Genomic DNA, 14520 nt, shown 5'->3' with positions numbered 1-14520 from the left:
TCACTGAACTCAATACACATCTTTGCATATTCAACCTGCATTAACTGTTGCACATTTTGTAGATTTTTCTCATCAGTCATCAATTTTTCAATTGTTTTTATTTTATTGGTTAGAGCAGAATATTTCCCTCTTCTCATTCCAATGCGTTTACGAAGCTGTTCACTTAAAGCCTTTTCAGTGGGCTTTGGTGCCCTCTTGTGTTCATCTACGGCAACCGCATCTTTACCTCCTTCAGCCATTTTAAGTCAATGAGCGCACAAACCACATGCGATGATTAAAAGTAGTTTACATACTTTTCTGTATGAATCATACGCAGATAATTTCTTCACACATGCATCAATGAAACTTTACAATTTTAGTTGGCTTTACCTTCATTAAGTTGCCGGATTGTCATGAGCAAGAGAGCTCTGGTTGTGGCTGTTTAAATCCACCAAAGTTTTTTACCGCAATTAAACAATCAATGTGCATCCGTCATCAAACTTTTCTGTACTGTTATACAACAGTTCGATGGCACACGTTTTAAAAACGAAAACTAGAAATCAACAACGGAGTAATTTTAAAAGCCTCTTTGTTTGAGAACTACTTCTTCCGCCACGGATTTGAGGGCGGCCAGAATGACAGGTAACACTTTCGACTGCTTTGAATCTCATATTAACTCAATGGACGGAAAAGCCATTTCTTTATATTACCGTTTCTTGGTCACAAAGTGTAGTTTTAAGATTAGTTCAGTCGAGAATATATATGTATTATATTTAAATCTGCAGTCGATTAGTAAAGATAGCGCCTGTATGAACGTTTGCTTAGTGAGATTCGGTACGAATGAGAACCAAAGCATGAGCGGACGTCAGTGTTCACTCGCCCCGCTGACCACCGCCCTCTCTGGGCTACATCTCTGACAGGGATTCCCTGGCTCTCATGCTGGCCTGATGGTCAAAAATTAGATCAAATCAGCAGTATTTGGTGTCATGATGAAACTATTACTTGTTCTCTTATTCATATTTAGTGTCTTTTGTGTTGTTGTTGTTTTGGCGCGAGGTAAAAGTTAATAAAACTATACTATAATGTTACTATTGGTTTACCATTTCATCTTAATGCGATATGAGCACTCGGTTATTATTAGACTTCGTTCTTGTCAGTACTATATAAAAATGTTTTTTTTATAAGTGTCAGAGAGATGTTGTTGCATGCTGCTTTTAAATATATCAGTGGCGATATCTCATAACATGTTTTAATAGTCACATCGCGATTAAATAAATGATCAATTTATTACCTGCAGTTCCACTGTGTTTTTGCGTTCTGAGAAGAGATATAGCTCCAGAAAAAAAGAGTGTTTACATTCCTCTTTCCAAGTGTTAATCGTCCACAAATGTGACAAGACATTACTCCCATTAACTTTAACGTAACATCCAAGAGCGCTGATCTTTGACGAAATAATAACTTCCGATTGGGGATTCACAGACTGATTTATGAGCTAGTGAACTAATGAGAGACACGGAGAGTGTTTAAAAACAGGGCGTCTGTGTTTTTCCATTCAGAGATGAGCCTGTTTAGGACCTCCATTCACTAGGTGGCGGAATGATACGAAAGGTGAAGCGGTTACTGTGCCGTTATCAGTACAATATCGTATAGCTCTTAGCCAATCAGATTCGAGAACCAGAAAGAACTGTTGTATAAAATAGGATATAGCATTATGAATAAATAATAATAATATGTATTCCTATGGGAGTGGGGGCATGTAACAAAAAACTGTCACTAAATTATTTCTATCATCAGATGACTTTGACATATGAAAACTACATTCTGAGAGCTTTCCAGTGATATATAGTTTATCAAGATTTTTGGGGTTTATGGTGTGGGTTTAGTGTTAGAAAAATGTAAAAACATATTGGGCCTACATGTGGGCCCGTGACCTTTTTGAAACTGACTTTCACTACGTCATTTTTTTCTCAAAATGGTAAAGATATATGATAACTACACTCTTAGAGCTTTCCAATGATATATAGTTTGTCAAAATTGTTTATGTTTGGAATAGGGTATTGGTGCTATAATACAGTCGTGGCCAAAAATATTAGCACCCTTGGTAAATATGATCAAATAAGGCTGTGAAAATTAATCTGCATTGTTAATCCTTTTGATTTTTCATTAAAAAAATTCACAAAATGTATTCTTTTATTGGATAATAATAATTTAAAATGGGGGGAAATATGATTATGAAATAAATGTTTTTCTCTAATACACATTGTCCAAAATTATTAGCACCCTTTTATTCAATACTTTTTAAAACCTTCATTTGCCAGTTTAACACGTCTAAATTTTCTCCTATAATGCCTGATGAGGTAAGAAATCACCTAACAAGAGATCAGAGACCATTTCTACATCCAGAATCACTTCAGACCTTTTAGATTCCCAGCTACATGTTGTTGCTTCTCTTCTTCAGTTCACTCCTCTCATTTTCTGTGGGGTTCAGGTCAGAAGAGTGGAATGTCTTTAGCAGAAGCTTGGTTTTGAGCTCAGTGACCCATTTTTGTGTTGTTTTTGAGGTTTCTGTTTTGGTTATTGTACAGTTAGAGGATCCAAACATGGCCCATTATAAGAATTCTAACAGAGTCAGTCACTTACGGATTTTTTATCTGTTGGTATTTGATAGAATCCATGATGCCATGTATTTTAACAAGATGTCCAGAACCTCCAGCAGAAATATAGGCCCACAACAGTAGTATATTTCATGGTACACATGGGGTACTTTTTTTCTCTGTGTTTACCAAACCCATCTTGAGTGTTTGCTGCTAAAAGCTCATTTTTTTGTTTCATCTGACCATAGAAGCCATTCCCATTTAAAGTTCCAGTCATGACTGATAACTGAATATGCTTTAGTTTGTTTTTGAATGAGCTAGGAGAATTTTTCTTGTAACCCTCCCAAACAACATGTGTTGATGTAGGTTCTGTTTGACAATTTTTTTAAAGGTTTTCTGAAACGGAGAATCAACAATTTTCTGCAATTCTTCAGCTGTGACCCTAGGAGAGTCTTTAGCTACTCAAACTCTCCTTCTCACCGCACATTAGGACCATATAGGCACACGTCCTCTTCCAGGCAGTTTTGTAACATTTTCTGATGGTTGGAAATTCTTAATTATTGCCCTGATGATTGAAATGGTCATTTTCACTGCTCTAGCTCTTTTCTTAAAGCCACTTCACCAATTTGTGAAGATCAATTATCTTTTGCTGCACATCAGAAATATATTCTTTGGTTTTTCTCATTGTGATGGATTATTAAGGGAATTTAGGCTTTGTATCCTCTCCTCTTTATATTTTTGTGAAACAGAAGCCAGAGCTGAATGATTTTGTGTTTACAATCATGCTGGAGTTCTGAAAATTGTGAAAATTAATGGGAATATACTTCAGAGATATTTTACCAATAAGAATTTCTAGGGGTGCTAATAATTGTGTCCAACGAGTATTTGAGAAAAACATTAATTTCATAATGATATTTCCCCTCCATTTTAAATTCCTATTATCCAATGAAAGTATACATTTTTGTGAATTTTTTAAATAAAAAATCAAAAGGATTTACAATGCAGATGAATTTTTTACCCCCTTATTTGATCATATTTACCAAGGGTGCTAATATTTGTGACCACGACTGTATGTTAAAACAAACTGGGTCCACCTGTGGCCCGGTGACATTTTAGAATCTGACTCTCACTCTGTTATAATTTCTCCAAAATGGGGATAAAATATGAATACTACACTCTTAGAGCTTTCCAATGATATATAGTTTGTCAAGATATTTTAGGTTTAGATAGGGTATTCGTGTCCCCAATATATAATAACAACATGGGCCCACCTGTGGACCTGTGGCATTTTAGAAAATGGCTCTCCCTATGTAATTTCTTTCCCAAAATTCTGATGCTAAATGGAAACTACACCCTTAGAGCTTTCAAACGATATATAGTTTGTCATGATTGGATAAGAATTCACATGGAAAACACTGAAGTAAATGTAGGCGCCCCGGTGGCGAGACAGTGACATTTAGCAGTATATAAATGTTTTGAGGCGCACTCTCTTTATAAATGAATCAATTACTCTCCCTATATAATTTATTTTATAAAACACTGCTGAAATATGTATTCTAGAGACTTAGACCTTTCCAACAATATATAGTTTGTAGTGATAGATTAACATTTACCTCAACAATATTGAAGTAAACTTAGGTGTCCCGTATACGGGACGGTGACGCTTAACACTTTTACTCAGACAATAATCAAAGTTTGTAATTATAGGGATTCCTCATCAAAACATATTTACCACTAAAGACTCGATGATCTGAATTTAATCTTTGTACTAACAGTGTTATAGATGTGAGTTTAATCTCTTTCTGTTTGTGTGTGCAGGTGTGTTTGGTGATGAAGTGAAGTCAGTGTCACTGTATGTGGGAGATTCTGTTACTCTATACACTAATCTAACCTACATATTGAGCAATGGTCTGATAGAGTGGAGAATTGGTAATCATCAGGATCTCCTAGCAAGAATCAATGGGTTTGACAATATCGCAATACATGACGATGTTCTTAATGGGAGATTTAGTGACAGACTGAAGCTGGACAATCAGACCGGAGATCTCACCATCACAGACATCACAACTCAACACACTGGAGATTATCAACTAGACATCAGTGAAAAGAGTATCACGAGAAAGACATTCAATGTCTGTAAGTATATAAATATAATCTCACTAGATTATCATATTTTATCATCATTTTTAGCACTCTAAATAAAATGTACAGTATGCAGTAATATATATATTCAGTGTTAAAATGATCACATCAGTAAAGTTGATGTATGTTACGGTCACAACCACAACACAATAAGGGAACACGAAGGCTCAGTAAATTTGGGGTATTTATTAGAGGTAATGTAAAGCAAAAGCTGGGAAGCGAAACACACACAGCCGCAGCACCACAGGCTTTCGTCTGATAGACGCCGACACCAAGTGCTCCCCCATTTCCTCGCCAGTCTTTGGTTTTTAAAGGCACATGTGGAGGAGACGCAGGTGCAGCGGATCACCTAATTAAAGGAACAATAACACAGCCACAGACACTAGAGGGTGACAAATGTTTATAAACAATACAATAAACTAAAACATTACATTCTAAATGTAACACTTTTACCCCCAAAAGAAAAAAAAATCATCTTTTTTTTCAATAAACAGAAGTGAACAAACTTTACGACATGGAAAGGGCATCTGCGACTTTATTGTCTTTGCCTCGAACATGCTGAATGTGGAGGTTGTAGGGTTGTAAAAACAAACTCCAGCGCATAAGACGGTGATTTGAATTTCACATTGAATTCAGAAATTTTAAGGGGTTGTGGTCAGGGCCTGAAGTTAACTTTTTTGACCACCAGCCACTGTGGCAGGTGGATTTAGAAATCCACCTGCCACAGAGACTTTTTACCAGCCAGTGTTTTTTTTACCTGAATAGTGAATTATAACACTGTCTTTAATGTATGAATTAAATATAATTTTTTTTCAGAGCTACAAAAGTGAATTTCTCTTTGTCCTAGGTTGTTTGATTAACATTAATGACACATACTTAAGTAGGTTTATTGACGTTACTGTCTCTTTAAGACCAGCACAGACTGGTTTTTGACTATCTATACATACACTTAAGACATAAAGAAATGTTTTATTAGAGAATGAATACTGTTGAGATCATTTTGTTTATATGTGCCCGTTCAAGAGCAGAAAGATTTTATATACGCATGCTTTTAGGAACGCGTCTCTCCGATGTGCTCTATTGAGTCCCTTTAAACCAGCGCACGCACACAGAGACAGAGGGGCACAAACTGCGCACATAAACGCCGCACATACGTTGTTTTTCATTAATACATTCGCAAAATGTATGTTAATGTACTACAGTATAAGACACAGTTGCGCAACTCTCTCTAAAGTTTACACATCAAGATTTCTGATCCGTCACAGCAGCACTACACATCTGTGCAACTGTGATTGTACAGTAGCCTATGTCAGCATTGCATTCTCTTCCCATCTCACCAACAGTTTAATACTTACTCGCACATCCAAACGTAGTCAGAGAAGTGCCTCATCTTCTTTACAATCCCATGAACGTTGCGAAACAGCAGTCGCATCCTCTCAATGAATCACTCAATTTGCATCGTTGATATGCGCAGGTTGATAAGAAATGAGCGGGTGCCGGTTACGAGTCATCCAAAAATATTTTAATGATATTCAGGCCGCAGTCAGTCGGTCGAGTTTAAAAACTATTTTGAACAATTGCGGGCAGGTTAGTTGAAAATGTCGGTCGGGAGTGGGTTGTTCATACAATGACCCGCGCATCACTGATTTGCATTGGCTACCCGCCAATGTGGCTGGTAGATTGACAGTGTTACCCGCCAATTGCAAAATCCACCCGCATTTGGCGCGTGGTCGGGTGTTAATTTCATGCCCTGGTTGTGGTCACAATATACAATTACGAAATGTGAACCCCCCAAATACACTTCGAAATGCTTAACTGCAAGAACTAAAGCCAATGCCTCTTTTTCAATGGTGGAATACCTACGCTGGGCAGCCGTAAATTTCTTTGAAAAATAAGACACGGGGTGAGTTATACAATCAGCACCACTCTGCTGAAGAACAGCTCCTATTCCCGTATCACTGGCATCCACTGCAAGGCTAAACTGTTTAGAATGGTCTGGGGCGGCTAAAACAGGTGCGGACATCATTAAGGTTTTAACATTTTCAAACGCACACTGACGAACACCTGACCATTCAAATTTCGTTTTGGGGCTTAGCAGATCAGTAAGGGGAGATACCACAGTCGTGAAATTTTTGCAAAATGCGCGGTAGTACCCTACCATTCCGAGGAAACGACGCAACTGTTTACGGTCAGCTGGAGGTGGAAAATCACAGATGGCACTAACTTTGACAGCAACTGGACGAACTTGTCCCCTCCCTACTACTTTACCCAAGTATATCAAAGTGGCCTTTCCAAACTCACACTTTGCTAGATTAATAGTAAGTTTTGCATCCACAAAACGACTAAAAACTTCTTGAAGCAAAGTTAAATGCTTAGTCCAAGATGAACTATATAGCACAATGTCATCAAGATAGGCTTCACAGCCAGAAAGACCAGATAATATAGTAGCAATTAAACGTTGAAAGGTGGCGGGTGCGTTTTTCATTCCGAAAGCTAAAACGTTGTACTGCAGGAAAGTATCAGGCGTCACGAAGGCGGAAATTTCTTTCGCACGCTCCGTCAAAGGAACCTGCCAATACCCTTTTAACAGATCGAGCTTGGAAACATACTTCGCAGAGCCGACTCGATCTATACAGTCCTCGATTCTCGGTAAAGGGTAACAATCAGTTTTGGTTACTGCATTTAACCGTCGATAGTCAGTACAGAAACGATAAGTACCATCCGGCTTACTAACCAGTATGCACGGAGAACTCCACGGACGTGAGCTAGGCTCTGCAATATTATTTTCCAACATGTATTCAACTTCCTTTTGTAGAAGAGTTCGTTTTAATGGGTTCACGCGATATGGATGTTGTTTTATAGGCAAAGTAGAGCCTACATCAATATCGTGTTCCATAATTAAAGTCTGACTAGAAATATCAGTGAACAACGTCGGAAATTGTGTCACAAGATTTTTAACATCATCTCTCTCAACGGGAGACAAGTGCGGTAAGTGGGAAGACAAAGTAGATAACATTTCGGAGTTTCTTAGTCTACCTTCATTTGTGCACCTGGAAGGTTCGACCTCGATCTCCTCCCCAATCTCCTCTAACTCTGCAAGTGCAACAGAACACACCAGATTTTGTTTCTCATCCTGGAAAACATCCTTCTCAGAACTGAATTTTCTCTCATGATAAGCTTTAAGCATATTCACATGACAAACTCGAATATTTTGGCGGCGATCGGGAGTATGGATAACGTAATCTCGATCGGAGAGTTTACTGTCAATCACGTATGGACCAGAATATCGAGCTTGTAGCGATCCACCAGACACAGGTAAAAGCATTAAAACTTTATCACCAGGTTTGAAATTTCGTTCTTTGGCTTTCCTATCGAATATGGTCTTCATTTTTACTTGTGCCTTTTCAAAGTTTTGCTTTGCTAAATCACGAGCTCTGTACAGACGTGTACGAAATGTTGAAACATACTCAGGAAGAGTAGAGCATTTAGGATCATCGAGCCATTTCTGTTTGAGCACAGCCAATGGACCACGCGGTGTGTGTCCAAATACTAACTCCGCGGGACTAAATCCCAATGACTCCTGAACTACTTCGCGAGAGGCAAAAAGTAACCAGGGAACACCTTCTTCCCAATCTCGTTCAAGTTCGAAACAGTACGCACGCAACATGGACTTCAAGGTCTGATGATATCTTTCCAAAGCACCCTGACTTTCAGGATGGTAAGCAGTAGAGATGTTATGTTGAATACCAAGTTGCTTAAGCATACGAGAAAAAAACAGAGAAGACAAATTCGTTCCCTGGTCAGTCTGAACTACCCTCGGCAAACCGAAAAGTGTGAAAAACTTAATGAGTGCCTTTGAAATTGCTTAAGTAGTAATAGAACGCAACGGGATTGCCTCGGGAAACCACGTTGCAGCGCATATGATCGTTAATAGATATTTGTGACCAGACTTTGACCGTGGAAACGGACCCACACAATCAAGAATAATGTGTTCAAACGGCTCGGACACCATCGGAATTGGATACAGAGGAGCAGGAGGAATATTTTGGTTGGGTTTTCCAACCATTTGGCAAACATGACACGTTCGGCAGTAACGAGACACATCCTTTTTCAGACTGGGCCAAAAGAAGTTTCGCAGAATTCGATCGTAGGTTTTTAATATGCCTAGATGGCCAGCTGCACCATCATGGGCTACACTTAATATCATCTCTGGGTAGACTTTAGGAACTACTATTTGATTCACAGTATTCCAGTTACCAGGAGAGTTGCTAGGCATCCACTTCCTTATTAGAACTGAATTTTTAAGAAAGTAACCTTGAGACATACTTTCGATTTCTTGTTCTGAACGAACCAAATCAAACAATGATGCCAGAGTAGGATCAGAATTCTGCGCAGCAACTAACCTCTGAGGTGGTAGTACAGCATCTAGATCTTTAAAATCTGTTTTAGTAGAATAAGGAGAGGAATTAACTTTCTCCGGAGGAGAAACCCGAGAGTTCTTAACCACATTTGAATCCGAAAAAGACAAACTTTTCATTTCCACATCTTTCGAAACACTATTTGCGGATCTGGTCACGGAGCGTGTAACAGCGCAGGCGGAGAACACATCGGGGTATTCTTTCACACAGTTATCGTTAGAAACAACGAGTGGCACGGAGACAACAATAGGAGGCACATTTGGGCAACACCACACATTTCCTCCAGCCAAATCATTTCCCAATATGAACGATACATCTGTAATTGGAAGTGACGGACGAACGCCGACTACTACATCTCCAGAAACCAATTCAGAATTTAAATTTACCTGGTGTAAAGGGACTTTCATTACGCCTATTTCAAATCCTCGGACAAGGACATCACTACCGGTTGCGGTTTCATCAGATAACGGCAGCACTCCTTCCAAAATAAATGATTGAGCTGCACCAGTATCACGCAGAATGCGAATAGGTACAGGAACAGAAAGACCAGGAACGGAGACGGAGCCATTATGCATAAAAGGCGCATAACTGTTTTTACTATGTAAAGAAAAATCCGGAGAAACATTAGAAATTGGAGTCTTGACGCTAAACCAACAGGTTTTGCGGTATACTTCTTTTTCAGGACAGGACAATTTGCAATCATATGTCCCGAGGTTTTACAATAGACCCGGTTACGAGTTGGGCTGACAGTTTTGTTAATTTGTGGAGTTCGAAGCTCTGAGCTGAACGGAACAGTAACAGTCTTGTCACGCGGTTTCTCCCTAACGAAGTGTTTGTGAGTTAAGACAAAATCATCAGCTAAAGACGCAGCTTTTTGGAGTGTATCTGCCTTTTGCTCATTTAAGTATGTAGATGTGCAGTAGGTAAACAATTTTTAAAATCTTCTACAAGAATTAATTGTCTTACCTGTTCTTTACTTTCTGCTTTTTGTGCCGCACACCAACGATCAAATAAAATCTCTTTCTCCCGTGCAAACTCGACATAAGTTTTATCAGGAGGCTTTACATGATGTCTGAATCATTGCCTATATGCCTCCGGGACCAATTCATACGCTTTCAGAATAGCAGCTTTGACTAATCTATAATCTTTAGATTCCTCCAGGGACAAAGTCGCATAGGTTTCTTGCGCCCTACCCGTAATTACGCACTGAAGTAGCAGTGGCCAAACACTTTCAGGCCACTTCAAAGAAGTAGCAACTCTTTCGAAATGGCCGAAATATTTCTTGACGTCTTTTTCACAAAACGGAGGAACCATCCTCCGATTCCGGCCAACATCAAATTCACTAGAAGCAGCAGTCGCCTGGGCACTTAATTCCAACTCCATTTTCCTTAACTAAAATTCATGGTCCATTTCATGTTTCCGCAATTCTAGTTTTGCTGCTTCCAACTCAATCTGCTTTTCTTGCAGAGCTAGCTCTTTTAAACGAACGGCGACTGCACTTTCAGGGGGAACAGACACATCCTCATGGGGATCCTCCTTGGGTTTCTCTAAAACACCTAACTCAACAAGACTGCCCTTTAGGACATCTAACAGTTTCTTTCAGTGTCTTGCGTCGGGGAGCTAATTTAACTTTGTAAAACTCTGCAATTTGCAAGAGCTGTTCTTTTGTACACGTTAAAAGTAGCTCTTCAGATGGAGACTCTTGAAAGACATCCACTATTGATGTCATGTTAACCACGAATGTAATTAAAAATAGCAAAATTTCAGGCATTTAAATCCCCATTTAATTTATATTATTACCAAAGACCATGAACTTCATGCAAACCACGCGATTCACAAAGTTTTAAATGACTTTTACCGAAATACAGTCCCAAAATACTAAATTTACCCACTTTTAAAAAAATTAAAACAAAACGAAACAAAAGTTCCCTAGACTCGGGGTTACTTTAAACGTTGAACTCATGAACAGCTGCGCACCATCCCATTGACGAGATGAGCGACAGCTGAACTGAAACGTACCCCCACTCCGAATAACCACCAGAAAATTAAAAAGGCAAAATAAAAAAAATGGTGGGTCCACAGACTCACCCGATGACTAAAAAAAAAGGGTAATCACTTACATGAGACTGCAGAAGGTATCTTAATGTCACACGTCGGGGCTGGCTGCTACTAGAATAAAGCCACGCCCCTTTTAGTTTCCACCTCGAGGAGGTCCCCAAAGCCAACCCAATGACCAGACAACACAAGAGCATGTGAGTATAAAAACATAAACTTTATTTAAATTAATTAAAATGAATATGGGAAATGGGGAGGGAAAGGGGATTTAAAACTAAGGGTCTTTGTTCTGCCCTCCAGGTGGGCCATGGTCGGAAGAGTAAGGGGGGGGGATGGGACCAAGTGTCCGAGGTCCAAGCACTATAAAGGGGGTGCAACTCAGGCTCCTCCGCCTGGTTTCGTGATCCCGTGGCGCCCTCCTCTTCCTCCTGGAGGCAAAATGGAAATAGCAAGATAAGTGCCGGGTCAATGAACTTTCACTCCGTAGACGTACCCTTCTCTACTTGATACTGTGGCTCTCCAGTACGTGATGTGGTGGCCAGCCTACGTTGGTATTCCTCTAATCACGAGTATCTCCCTCTCCTTTCTCTTCACAGATCACTGGCTGGGACACAAAGATCGGTTAGATACACAACTGGGGGTTTTTTCTCACCTCTCCAACAGAGTACAACATACAGTAAGTATGGTACGGGTAGGTTTCACTTTCTTTCTCTCACTCTGCACAGGCTGCTGGCCGGGACACACAGATCAGTTAGATACACAACTGGGGGTTTTCTCTCACCTCTCCAGCAGGATACAACATACAGTAAGTATGGTACAGGTAGGTTTCACTCTCTTTCTCTCACTCTACACAGGCTGCTGGCTGGGACACACAGATCGGTTAGATACACAACTGGGGGTTTTCTCTCACCTCTCCAGCAGGATACAACATACAGTAAGTATGGTACAGGTAGGTTTCACTCTCTTTCTCTCACTCTACACAGGCTGCTGGCTGGGACACACAGATCGGTTAGATACACAACTGGGGGTTTTCTCTCACCTCTCCAGCAGGATACAACATACAGTAAGTATGGTACAGGTAGGTTTCACTCTCTTTCTCTCACTCTACACACGTGGCAAATCGACAATCGGTTTATGCATATGTTTCGTTTTGGGTTGATGGAAAATGGTGGACTTACAGTGACCGTTGTTTTCACAGCTCGCCTGAAGCCTCGAAGCGAGGTGACGATGATGGTGTCAGGGAATTAATCCTCCCAGCGGCCTGCTGCTACGGCGGGGGCACAATACACGCTGTCGCACCGAGCCGAGCGCTGCCCTCTCCTCTCCACTTCTTCAACTATCGAGCACTGGACAGGGGCGCCCTTTCGAAGAGGCTACGGGACAGGTGAGTTCTAGCTCCGCCTCACTCCGCAACAGTAGCTGTTATGGACAGACATACACAAGCAACATGCATCCTCAAATGTACTCACACAGTCCCCTGCGGTCAAAACGCTTCACCACCACTCCACCGAACAACCCAGATCCACCAGAAGTCTGCCGATTTCCACCACTGTAATATTTCCACTCGGGGCTTGCCTACAGCGTATACCAGCAATATTCAGCAACCGAGGCCGGCAGCCTTCCCGTATTTCCATGGTAAAGGGGAAGGAGGCGGGGGTTTAGCTGACAATACACACATGCACAGCAAAGACACTGCACCACTTCAAAAGTGAATTTTTCCACAGCAATACAGACTCACCCACCGCACTCAAGTGAACACTTAGAGACCCTGTCTTCTCCTCCTTCTCCTCAATTGGCGTTGTTTAGCACGGCTCAGCCTACGTTCGTGGAGCTATAGCAGCCACTAGCTCGTCCTCTTCCGGCGCTCCCACCACACTGCTCCGTGGTAGGGCCGTCCTCCCTTTTCTAGAGTGGTCTGTCACACAACGGGTTAACACACAATGTCTCAAAACCACAATTATTGTACTCACAACCACCGTGAAATCTGCTCCGTTGCTTTCCTCTTCAGCACACACACACAGGTCAGTATTCCTAGCTTCACACGGTAAGGTGTAGCACCCCTATGACGATACTTTACACAATGATGATAATAACTTTCAGTTTCTTGAGATCAGTGACCACTCACACTGACTCCGTTCCACTTCCTGTTCTGTTTCAGATCACAGCAACTATGCTTTCCTTCGTCCACACAGCCACGCCAGCCCAGCCTGGAAAATGTACGAGCGAGAACAACAACGCAACACAGCGTCAACAATGACTTCAGCAACAAACTCCAAACTGTGTTTTTGGATGGTCTCTTTATACTCCCTTGCTTGTTGTTTCTTCCAATCACCAACCGCTAGCGTAAATCAGCTGCACCTGCATTGAATCAGCTGATTTTCTTCTCGCGGCCTTCACCGGAAGTTCTAGACGGAAGCACTTCCGGGCGGAACCAAAACTCTCCAAATTTTGGTTCTGCCCCTGGAAAGATCGTCACCGTGTGACATCAACGCAAAGTCTTACTCAGAGTATTTAACAAAGACGAAACGGTATAGAAAAAACGGGGCGGCAGCACTCTCTTTGCTTTCATCCCTCCTTACAAAAGTTTATAAATGTGTGGACGAGCCCCCAAATTATGTTACGGTCACAACCACAACACAATAAGGGAACACGAGGGCTCAGTAAATTAGGGGTATTTATTTAAGGTAATGTAAAGCGAAAGCTGGGAAGCGATACACACACAGCCGCAGCACCGCAAGCTTTCGTCTGACAGACGCCGACACCAAGTGCTCCCCCGTTTCCTCGCCAGTCTTTGGTTTTTTTAAAGGCACATGTGGAGGAGACGCAGGATCACCTAATTAAAGGAAAAATAACACAGCCACAGACACTAAAGGGTGACAAATGTTTATAAACAATACAATAAACTAAAACATTACATTCTAAATGTAACAATGTAGGATATATAAAAACTGTCCTGTAACTTGCATCTTTCTTGACATAATAATACATAACATGTTGGGGTGGGACGATTCTCGGGAAAATTCAAAGTTTCGTTCACCTCCCACGGGTCGGTAAGTATATAATCCGTGGTTCATCACCGCATTTATAATGAATGTTTTATAATGAATGTCGAAGCTCCACTAAGCCCTGCATAACTGTAGATTCTGAGCGTTCGCTCACGTTCATCACAGCTACAGTAGAGCTGTTTAATTGTATATCAATCACTTGATGAGACTGTATGCGACAAACAGTTAACATCATATAATTTTACTGTGTAATTGCACACAGCAGCAATGATCATAATATGAAGAAATAAAACCTGTGAATGGAAACATTGCTCAAATTCCGCGGGC

At 40.8% G+C, this 14520-nt stretch overlaps 1 long non-coding RNA gene across 1 annotated transcript; it reads right to left on the bottom strand.

Annotated features, from left to right (window-relative positions):
• Positions 1–11386: 11386 nt before the first annotated feature.
• LOC141359464 (uncharacterized) lies at positions 11387–13588 on the bottom strand. The gene is made up of 2 exons (XR_012365918.1): positions 13314–13588; positions 11387–13103 (listed from the first exon to the last, which is right to left on the bottom strand). It is a non-coding gene; the product is annotated as an uncharacterized lncRNA (long non-coding RNA).
• Between the last annotated feature and the right edge of the window lie 932 nt (positions 13589–14520).

This window comes from Misgurnus anguillicaudatus, chromosome 23 (genome assembly GCF_027580225.2).
Source record: "Misgurnus anguillicaudatus chromosome 23, ASM2758022v2, whole genome shotgun sequence".
Lineage (NCBI taxonomy): Eukaryota > Metazoa > Chordata > Actinopteri > Cypriniformes > Cobitidae > Misgurnus > Misgurnus anguillicaudatus.
Note: the sequence above shows the minus strand (reverse complement) of the source record. Positions and strands in the feature narration are given on the sequence as shown.